This window comes from Macrotis lagotis, chromosome 1 (genome assembly GCF_037893015.1).
Source record: "Macrotis lagotis isolate mMagLag1 chromosome 1, bilby.v1.9.chrom.fasta, whole genome shotgun sequence".
Taxonomy (NCBI): domain Eukaryota; kingdom Metazoa; phylum Chordata; class Mammalia; order Peramelemorphia; family Peramelidae; genus Macrotis; species Macrotis lagotis.
In genome coordinates, this window is record NC_133658.1 from 932,332,031 (window position 1) to 932,339,300 (window position 7,270).

Here is a 7,270-nt window from a genome sequence, read left to right on the forward strand (position 1 = left end):
AAAACACAGCATGGCCATTGGATTAGAATAGATAAGTGTAGGTACCACTCTTAAAGAAGGGCAATGCTGGGGCAGCTAGGTGGCGCAGTGGATAGAGCACTGGCCCTGGAGTCAGGAGGATCTGAGTTCAAATCTGAACTCAGACACTACATAATTACCTAGCTGTGTGGTCTTGGGCAAAAAAAAGGGCAATGTCAAAGAATGTTCAAATTGCCAAGCAATTGCACTTATTTCACATGCCAAAAAGATTATGCTTAAGATTCTGCAAGCTAGGCTTCAGTGCTGAGAATTACCAGAAGAGCAAGCTGACTTCAGAACGGGTAGAAGAACTGGAAAGCAAATTGCCAGCATTTGCCGGAGTATGAAGAAAGCAAGGGAGTTCCTGAGAAGAAATCTAGTTCTGCTTCACTGACTCCGCTAAAACCTTGAAAAGATGGAAGGACCCAATCATCTTCCTTCTTTCCTGAGGAATTTGTATCCTGGTCAAGTAGCAACAGGACTATACATGGAACAGCTGATTGGTTTAAGGCTGGAAAAGGAGTATGGCAAGACTATATATTGTCACTTTATTTATTGTACTTATATCAGAATAAATAATTTGAAATGCCAGACTGGGTGAATCAAAAGATGGAATTAAGGTTCCCAGGAGAAATATCAACCATCTCAGAATTGCATAAGATGCAACTTTAATAGGCAGAAAGTGAAGAGGAGCTAAGAAACTCTCTTTTTATTTACTTTTATTTTTTCCAAATACATGCTAAGATAGTTTTCTACATCAGTTTTTTGACATGATTTTGAGTTGCACAGCCTCTCTTTTTATTTATTTTTATTTCCAAATACATTTTAAGATGGTTTTCTACTTGATTTTTCTTTTGGTTTTTGCAAGGCAATAGGGCTAAGTGACTTGTCCAAGGTCACACAGCTAGGTAATTATTAAGTGTCTGAAGTCATTACACTACCTAGCTACCCCTCTGCACTGACTTTTTGGTATGATTTTGGGTTCTACATTTTTGTACCTCCCTCCCTATGACAGTAACTAATATGATATAGGTTACATATGTATAATCATGTTTTAACACATTATATAGCAGTCATACTGTGAAAGGAAAATCAGAAGAAAAGGGAACAAATCAGGAGACAGGGAAAAACCCCATAAAATCACTTTGAAAAAACATGAAAATAGTTGCTTTGGTCTGCATTCAGATGCAATATTTCTTTTTTTCTCTGGATGAGGATGGCATTTTCTATCATAAGTCTTTTGGAATTGTCTTTCTTCACTGTATTGTTGAGAAGACCTAAATCTATCAGAGTAAATCATCACACAAGGTTGCTGTTAGTGTTCTCCTGGTTCTTGTCACTTAGCTCAGCACTAGTATATGTAAGTCTTTCCAAATTTTTTCTGAAATTCACCTGGTCATGTTTTAAGAAACCTCTTGAGAAGTATGAAAGAGGAGACTGTAAAGTTTATTTGAAGCTTAACACCCCCCCCCAACCTAAGATCTTGGCAACTGGTTCCATCACTTCCTGGCATACAGAAGAATAAATGGAAGCAATATCAGGCTTTATATTCTTGGGTTCAAGGGTCACTGAAAATAGTACCTTCATCCATAATATTAAAAGTATTTTGCTCCTTGGAAGGTAAGTCTTGGAAAATCTGGGCAGCAGACTAAAAAGTAAAGACATTGCCTTGCCAACAATGATCCACCTAGCCAAAGCTGTGTTTTTTCCAGTAGCAATATATTGTTCTGAGTTGGATTGTAAGAAAAGCTTAGCTGCATATATAATTACTGCTTTTGAACTGTGATCCTACTGAAGACAATGAAGAGTTCCTTGGAGAATAGAGATCAAATAAAGTGAATGCTTAAAAAAATTAATTCACACTATTCACTGTAAGGTGAAATACTAAAATAGAATCTTAAATACTTTGGCCAATATTAAGATATAACTCACTGGAAAAGACCCTGATGTTGGCAAAGATTTAAGGCAAAAAGAAAAGGGGGTGACAGAGGATGCAATGGATAGATAAGTATGATGGCCCTCCCCCCATTCCATTCTATCAATTACAGAGGTCCTATATCACTTTCAGGAATAAATAGAAATTCCTCTACTGAGCATTTGACTCTTTGCATTATCTGTGATGGAAAAAGTGAACACAAACTTGGACAAGTCAATCAAGGCTTTCCGAGAAATCTTCACTAAGAAATCTTGCTCAGAGAAGAAAAAATGACTCACAAATCCAGTCAGCAAGAGACATGGCCTCTGTCAGGGGGCACAGCAGGATCTGGAAGTATGAGTGTTCCTGTGAATTAACAAAATGGGGTGGATGGCTGGAAAACACAATGAGATGATTATAGTCACAATGACTAACCAGGGACCAAATTGAATCACATATACTTACTTTATAGAGTGTGAGGCCACAACTGATAGAATAAGCAGTAACAAAGATGCTCACCAGCAGCAAGATGGTTTGGATGGCCTTGACCTCTGGAAATATCCTCAGAGAGAGGCAAGTGTTGTGAATGTGTTGGACATTCTGATGATATCTGTATAGTAAAAATACCATGTAACCACTGGTGAAGACCATGCATCCTACAAACAAGATGTCACAAATGGCGGGCATGATGGAAAGTTCCCTTAAGAGCTTTATCCTGTAGCAGTAAAGGAGATCCAATCCTCCTCTGTCACTGTTGTTATTGCTCCCCAATGCTGTGATATATATTGTGGCAATCATTTCTATAATCATGTTGAATAACCAACTGAAAAGACTTGATGCTCTGATGAACTTTGGAACTCTGTCTTTGAATTTGTCCAAACTAGAGTCCCTGGGACTGATGGTGATGGCCTGGCACTGAGGAGGCAGGTGGTACAGATGGAAAGGTCCTGACCTACTTGATGAAGTTAAAATACTATTTTACAACCTGCTTTTCCCAGGATCTATCCTTTCTGTAAATGAGATAGCTAGTGGGCATCCCTGGGAAAGGAGCATTATGATATTAGCCAATGTAAGTTGAACCAGAATGGATTCCATTGGCCTTGACTTCTTACTTCCATACAAAGTCAAGGCATAAAAGCAGGGAAAGAAGTAGTTAACTAGTAACCCAACTCCAGTCTGAGAAAAGAAGACAATCCCCACTACTATGTTATATACATACATACTCTTGGAGTATTAATTTGGCATAACTGCAGATATCAAGAAAGAAGACAAGAAAGAACATTCAAAACTCTTTCATGGTGAGTACAATAAAGACCCATAATCTACCTGTGATAATAGTGGTGAAGCTTATTATGAGTTGGCAGCTGGTGGCCAAATGCCCTCAGAATTTCCCTGGTGAATTCTTATCTCACCGTCATGTACAAACATGGGCGCACATAGAAGCAGACCCTTTTCCTGAACCACACAGTCCCCTACACATACATACATACATACATACATACATATACATACGTACATCTTATTCTCCCCAAATATCATGCATAGGCTAACCAAAAATTCCATATGCCACACTGACTCCTGGTTGTGACATAATGTATAATTGGGCTTTGGATGATTCAATGTTTGTGGAGGGGCAATTGACTCTTCATTGGTGAAAATAATTTGGAGTCAAAGCTTTGAATTCATAAAGGGAGTATGTGGTTCATGGTTAATGAGATAGAGAATAGTACAAAAACTTTGTGCTCGTTTCTATCTAAACTCCCTGGAGCTTTTAGAGAATTTTTCCTTTGTTAAAAATAAAGCCTCTCTCATCTTTCTGCTGAGACCTTACTTCTCTTCCATTTAAAGAGCTCATTCCTTCATACATAATGTATGGTTATTGGCATTCTAGCTGAAGTACAGAGCCCATCAGAGCTGAAACTGATTGTTAGATAAGGATCAGGCAGGAACTAATAGTACATAACCTTCTCATTAATGGGGATAAGTGATTTTAAATTTTAAAAATTGCAAAATAAGCAGTGATAAATGAGAGACAAGAACTCAAGAACTTAAACTGTACCATGCAGAAAGAAGTCAGGGTAAGGATTATTAATATCTCAAAAATGTATTAGCTTTCATCACATTACATTAACAGATTTACTCACTATTCAATATTTTTAATGAAGCTTTTGTTGGTAGAAGGGAGTAGATCTATGAGTCTAAACTAAGTCCTGGCAATCATCTAGGTCAATACGACAATCTTCCTTCAAAAGGAGTAAGGTAGATCTTAGGAACAACTATTTATGCTTCCCATGAGTTACATTTAAAATGATAGAAAATCAATCTGGCTATACATGTGTAAAAGGGAGTCAAGATCACCTCATAGTTTTTTGGTGTCTTGATTATCTTCAATTTTTGTTGTTTTTTTTTTATTAAATCACATCATTAGACCTCAGTAGGAACAGGGCCAGTATAATGGTTTGAATCGAGTCAGTTTAAGCCGTTTTTTAGAGACTATCCTTCACTCTAGTCAATTTTCATTAATAGGGAAAAGTCTTCCAAGAATCTCAGAAGAGATTGAATGTGTAGATTCTATAAGTTGGAGCAAGCATATAACAAAGGAAGGACTGGGCTATGGCAAAGAAGGGACTGCCAAGGAGAGTCCTTGGTTCTTTAGGCATAATGGAAGGGAAGATCTAGTCTAAAGAAAGTCCCCTCCAAAAGTTGGTGCTTGCTCCAACATTAGAGATTTATAGGAGTTTCCCCTTGAGTAAACTCTAGAAATCTTTCTGGCAGAGACTCTCTTGCTATGTCATTATGTGATCATAGTGGAATGTGTATTAGGAGCTTTGGCAACCCATTCTTCCCAATAATGAAAAAAGCCTCGGTAATAAGATTGCACAAATTCATATCTCTTACACTAATAACAGTTAAGAGAACAGAGATCTAATTCTTTACTTATATTCTGACTCTCTGAGGAAAATAGAGAGGTATGACTGATCTCAATTTCCTGCATCTCCTCTTGGTAAAAATCAAAGTATTCCTTGGAAAATGATGGAGGACAAAATCACTAGAGATCCCATTGAGTCACCAAGTGACTCCCCATGGTACAAGTAAGGGGACAGAACTAACTTACTCTTGAGGTCCTCTATTTTTAAAAGACCTTTGTGAAAGATGATTCTGAAAATTGAGAATGTACGCTGCATTACTGTCCTAGAAAGTAGTACACAAATTATTGTTGTGTTGCACTCATTATATAGGAAACATTTGAAGATTTTGGTGTTTAAGGAATATGTGAGAGAACTATGCAGACTTGGGATATATCAAAATCACTTTAGAATGCCCAGAAGATGTAGTTGGTGTCAGTAAGATGATGGATGTTTGAAAGTTTTGGTATTCCAAAATTCAACCTGCATCAATGGAGGGTTTAGCTTTGATTCTAATTACTCCATTCTGTTAGGATAGAAGAAAAACACTTTAACCAATGGATTAGGGCACATGACTTGTACAACTTGATATTTCACGAAGCTTGTAGAAAAACATACTGGTGAAAAGAGTCAAAAGATCACAGTGAACAGCAGAAGAGACTTTCAACTTCTGAAGAAGACCCAGAGATATTTGGGGGATTCTTTGATATGAGATAAGAGACTGGAAAGAGTTGCTAAGTCTGAAGTTTAGCAAGAAGATAAATAACATGCTATTACATGAATGGGATATATAGTAGGTGCAGATGGACAAATTCATAAGACAAAAATGAGTTGCTAGTTTTTCCTAGTTTAAAAATTGGATCGCATTTAACCTCGTTACACATCTCAGACATTAGTAATATTATTATTCCCTTATTCAAATAAGTATAGTTCTTACCTGTTAACGAGATGAAAAAATGAAAAATTGTCTCTTTTGTATTTATAGACAGCCATAAACTGATTCCTTCCTACTTTCTGACATTATAATGTATTTCTTCCCATTAAATGTCATGAGATGCTGGCAAAAAGGTTGGAAGTTGCCTGATGTCTCTCTGCCATTGAAGCAACTTTAAATATAACCTCAAAATGAATGCTGTAGTGACAGAACTCACGAAAGGACAGGGTGATATCTTAGAAGGGCTCTAGTTAAGGTCTCCCTCAGTCAGGTAAGCAGGGAGCATGGCCAAATGTAGGTGGTGTCCAGGTTAGGCATCAGGAAGCCTTTCACCTCAGAAAAATAAGCAACTGAGGCCCAGCAAATGTGGTTCAGCAAAATATACAAGAAAGAAGTTAAGGGAGTGAATAAAATGTTAGAAAAACTAGATACGATAGACTTTGGAAAATAATTAAATGGGGGATAGAAAGGAATATGCCTTCTCAAGAGTATATGGCACCTGCATAACTATCCAAGTGTTAGGGCACAAAACCACTCACAATCAAAGGTACAAAGGCAGAAATAGTAAATAATCCTTTTTTGATCATGACATAACATAAATGACATTTAAGAAGGTGCCAAGGAAAGAGACATTCAAAAATGAGTAGAAATTTATTCCTTTAATGCTAAAGAATGAGTCATTTAAGGAGTAAATCATGTATGTATGTATGTATGTGTGTATGTATGTAGTAACCATAAATCATTTCATCAAAGAGAATGGCAATTATCAGAGAACACACCAAAATTTATGGGATGCAACCAAAACAGTACACATGGGGAAAATGTGTTTCTCTAAATGCTTCATCCAGAAAATAGAGAAAGAGCAAATCAATGAATTAAGCACATCAATGAAACATCTGGAAAAAGAGCAAGTTAAAAATCCCCAATTAAATAGGAAATTGGAAATCCTGAAAATCAAAGGTGAGATCAATAAAACTGAAAAATGAGAAAATCACTAATAAAACTAAGAGCTGGTTTATGGTTCATTGATAAACAAAAAAGAAAGAAAACCAAATTAACAGTATCAAAACTCAAAAGACTAAAGAGCAAATTAAAGCAATAATTAGGAGCTAATATGCCCAGTTGTATGCCTATAATCTCATAATCTATGTTAAATGGATTACTATTTGCAAAAAATAGAAATTGCCCAGCTTAACCATTGAGGAAATTGAATTCTTTTTTGAAAGATTTTATTTATTTTGAGTTTTACAATTTGCCCCCCATTCTTGCTTCCCTCCCCCCACCCCCCACAGAAGGCATTCTGTTAGTCTTTACATTGGTTCCATGTTATACATTGATTTCAGTTGAATGTGATGACAGAGAAATCATATCCTTAAGGAAGAAAAATAAAGTATGAGATAGTAAAACTACATAATAAGATAATGGGTTTTTTTCTAATTTGAAGGTAATAGTCTTTGGTCTTTGTTCAAATCCCACAATTCTTTCTCTGGATACAGA

At 36.5% G+C, this 7,270-nt stretch overlaps 1 pseudogene; it reads right to left on the reverse strand.

Annotated features, from left to right (window-relative positions):
* Positions 1-2,262: 2,262 nt before the first annotated feature.
* LOC141510506 (vomeronasal type-1 receptor 1-like) lies at positions 2,263-3,154 on the reverse strand (annotated as a pseudogene).
* Positions 3,155-7,270: the final 4,116 nt, after the last annotated feature.